This window comes from Chanos chanos, chromosome 8 (assembly GCF_902362185.1).
Source record: "Chanos chanos chromosome 8, fChaCha1.1, whole genome shotgun sequence".
Classification (NCBI taxonomy): domain Eukaryota; kingdom Metazoa; phylum Chordata; class Actinopteri; order Gonorynchiformes; family Chanidae; genus Chanos; species Chanos chanos.
Window position 1 is genome coordinate 33,069,019 of NC_044502.1, and position 4,583 is coordinate 33,073,601.

Consider the following 4,583-nt stretch of genomic DNA (forward strand, 5'->3'; position numbering starts at 1 on the left):
TGCTGGGGACATTTACTTATTTAATGTAGGTATTTATTTATTGTTACATTCCCTTACCCCCCGGACAAAAAGGGGAACGTTACAATATTGGCCTGAATGTAAGACAGGGTTTTTTTTCCTACTTCAGAAATTACATCTGAAAAGTGGAGTTGTCTTACATTCGAGGACTAGACTTTTTAATGACATTATACATTAAGAACAGCAGATGGTCCCATTTATCTGTTAAATGGTTGCTTTTTACTAGGAGATTGTTGAGTGGCTTTAGAAATTCCAGTAGACTAGTTTATTTTTTATTTAATTTAAATAACTTATACAGTTGAAAATGTTATTTTATTTTTATTTAAATGTGACAACTTCATTCAAAGGATGTATAAAATATCAACATACTTTGTTTTATTCAGTGTTTTATTAATTTCATGTCAAATGAAATTATTTTCTTTAAAAATTAAGATTTTATCCTCAAAATTTTTTACCATAAAAGGTTTTGAAAAATGGGAGGTCCTTTTCTAATTAGGGACATGTTATTATACTCAGCTAATATTTTATGTTTTCTTCCACTTCTCCTATAATTTTGGATGTTTTCATGTTTCCATTTTCTGCCGCTTATCCGGGACCGGGTCGCGGTGGCAGCAGGCTGAGGAGGGTGGCCCAGACATCCCTTTCCCCGGCTACATCCACCAGCTCCTCCTGGGGGATCCCAAGGCTTTCCCAGGCCAGCCAAGATATATAATTCTCCCAACATGTCCTGGGTCTGCCCCGGGGTCTCCTTCCAGTTGGTCGTGCCCAGAACACTTCCACAGGGAGGCGCCCAGGAGCCCTAACCACCTCAACAGGCTCCTTTCAATGCGGAGGAACAGCGGCTCTACTCCAAACTCCTCCCGGGTGTCTGAGCTCCTCACCCTATCCCTAAGGGTGTGCCCACCCACCCTGCGGAGGAAGCCCATTTCCGCTGCTTGTATTCGCGATCTCATTCTTTTGGTCACTACCCAGAGCTCCTGACCATAGTTGAGGGTTGGAACAAAGATCAAAGATCACCGCCACCCTGATCCGCCTGTCAATCTCCCGCTCCATTTTACCCTCACTCGTGAACAAGACCCCGAGATACTTGAACTCCTCCACTTGAGGCAGTAACTCAGTCCCTGGAATCGCAACCTTATCGTGGTGGAGGGGTTTGTGAGCCCCTGTGATCCTGGGAGATGTGCTGCCTGGATTATGTAGCTCCTGGTAGGGTCTCCCAAAGCAGAGAGGTCCCAGGTGAGGGGCCAGACAAAAAGCAATTCATAAAGCCCTTATGAACAGCACCCACATAGAAACAGGCACCTCGCCCGGAATAGGGAGACTGGGGCCCCCTCCTGCAGCCAGGCCTGCGAGGGGAGCTCGTTAGGTGAGCGCCTGGTGGCCGGACCTGCCACGGAGTCTGGCCAGGCTCAGCCCGTATGAGCCATGTGGGGCCACCCTCTCATGGGCCCACCACCTGTGAGGGGAGAAATGGGGGATGGGTGCGATGCCACATGGGTGGCAGGTTGGGGCGAGGGCCCCGGCGGACTGGACTTATGGTACAGAAACTGGATGTTTTCAAATACCCCGAAATTGCACAACAGCATTGGCATTTATTGCAATGTCCAAAGAAGGCACACTACCTGGCACTGTTTAAGCTTGACATATATGTAGTGGTGGGAGGGGGGGTTACAGTGGTGCAAATGGGTAGCACTGCTGCCTAACAATATGGAGGTTTCAAGTTCGGGGTGCATCCGCATTCAGTTTGTACCTTGTCCCTGTGTTCATGTGGGTTTCCTATGGGTATTCTGGTTCAAACACATTCAGGTAATGTCAGTTGTTGAGGTGTACAGAGACATCTGTAACTGTATCTGTTCAGCCAACAAAATTATCTGTATCTGTATTTGGATAGTAGACTGGAAGTGGGCAAGGTTTATACCAAATGTGTAAAGTCGGGCAAATGTATTTTCTAAACAGATATTCATTGCCAATGCAATTGTTGTGCCTTCAAAGCATCAAATTGATTTAATATTGGCATATAATTAATTTTTGAAATGTATTTCCACATCATACTGTACTTTTCATCTCTCTCTCTTTTTAAATTTTTATTTCTTTATTTATTTATTTATGTATTTATGTATTTATTATTTATTTTTGATCTTTGTTTATTGGGTTTTCAAAGTAACCAACATTTATAAAATAATTGCACGTTATTCATAAGGAGTAAAGAACATCATATCAAAAAAGAAAACACACAAAAAAGCATATATGTACTTTCTGGGACGTTAAAGAGGACTGTATATATATCAGTCCTCTTTAACGTCCTGGATGCCATATACATACATACCAAGCCTCTCGTATCACCATAACCCCACCTCCATCCAGCAAGGGTAAAAATTTAAAAAAAAAAATATATATATATATATATATATACATGTGTGTGTATATATATATATATATATATATATATATATACACACACACACGTATATATATATATATATATATATATATACACACATGTATATGTGTTTGTGTGTGTGTGTGTGTGTGTGTGTGCGCCCCGCAAACTTCTGAAAGTGTATTAAAAATGTCTTTCCAGAACCTGACAAGAGATACAATATCAGAACATGTGCACATGATTCGTGGGGAACTGGTTATACCTTACATAGTTAGGGTTCCAATCCTTATAAATTTTAGAAAATCTCAATTTGGTCCATTGAACTCTTTGAATGGGTTTACACTGAATGAGAGAGTGCCAAGCGCAAATAGAAGAAGTGTGTACCCTTTTGAGTGCCTCTTCCCATAATTCATCTGATATTTAAGAAAGTGTCAAACTATGTTTCACCAGGAAGGGTGGGGAATTGGGGACTTATATGCTGTGGACGTAACTCCGGATCTGTCGGAATCTAAAAAAATGCTGTCTGGGGAGACCAAATTTGACTGATAGTTGCTCAGATGTAGAAAATGTATTGTTAATGTAAAGATTCACATGTTTAAATACCAAGGCTAGACCATGTTGATGGGGGAGAAGCTGGGTTTGAGGCTACTGGAGCAGAAAAAGATGTTGTCTGAAACCCAAAGTGGCATCTAAATTGATTCCAGATCTTCAACGTTGTTTTGACACATAGATTTTTGGTGAAGGAGGAGTAGGGGTCTGTAATAGAGTGAACGAGGGAAGACAATGATGCCAGCATAGATGAGGCAGCCTCCATCTATAACCAAATTGGGGGTGGGAATATCCCTCTGCTCTGCAACCAGTATTGAATGATCCTAAGACTGGCAGCCCCATAATAGAACCTGAAATCCAGTAGTGCTAAGCCTCCATCTAACTTGGGCCTCTGTAAAAGCTGTTTATGTATCCTAGGAGTCTTTTTATCCCAGAGAAGATATAATTAGGCCGTCAACCTTTTTGAACAATGTACTGGGAAGTAAGATCAGTAAGCACTGAAAGAGATGTAAGGATTTAGGGAGAGTACTCATTTTAATAGCATTAATTCTTGCAATTAACGAGAGGTGTAGCAAAGACCAACATTACAAATTGTCTTTAATACGAGCTAAAAAAGTTGGCCTGAAAAAGGTTTTCAAATCTGTTCATGACATGCACACCTAGATAAATAAAGCTGCCATGAGCAATTTTAAATGGCAAGTTATGTAGAGGGAAACTTTTTGCAGCCCCATTAAGCGGCATCAATTCGCTTTTGCTATAATTCAGCTTATACCCTGATAAATGACCTAAAGATGTGAAAGTAGTGAGTGCTGTGGGAACAGATACAGAAAGTTCAGAGATGTTTAATAATAAATCATCTGCATATAAAGACAATTTGTGTTCGTGTCCGTATCTGACAGTACCTTTGTTGAGGGGGTTGGAACGAAGTACTATTGCAAGGGATTCTATGGCGAGGGCAAACAATAAGGGACTTAAAGGGCAGCCCTAGCTGTCGACCGTTGCAGAAGGAAACATCCTGATTGAGTATTATTAATCCTAACGGAAGCTTGAGGGGATGAGTACAGAAGTCTAATCCAAGTGATGAATTTGGAACCAGAGCCGAATTTATTTAAGATCTAAAATAGGTATTTCCATTCCACCCGGTCAAACGCTTTCTCCACATCCAAAGATATGACGGCCTCGGAAGCCACAAAGCGGTTATATATGATATTAAATAATCGTCGAAGATGGAAAGAAGAATGCCTATTCTTAGTAAATCCAGTTTGATCAGGGGAGACGACTGATGGGAGGACTATTTCCAGACACATTACCAGGAGTTTGGCTAGAACTTTAGAGTCAACATGTAACAGGCTAATTGGATGGTATGATGCACAATCTAGGGGATCCATTTTTTTTTTAAGAATAAGACAAATAATCGTCTGAGTAAGAGTCTGTGGGAGGATACCATGTACAAAGGCTTCCTTGTACATTTCAATTAAAATAGGGGGTGTTTTGGGAAAAAACTTATTGTAAAACTCTGTGGGATAACCATCAGTCCATTGGCTTCTTCTAAATTGGAGAGATTTGACAGCATTAGACAATTCTTCAACAGTGATCAGTTGCTCTAGTTTTTTAACCAAATCACAGCTGACTAAAG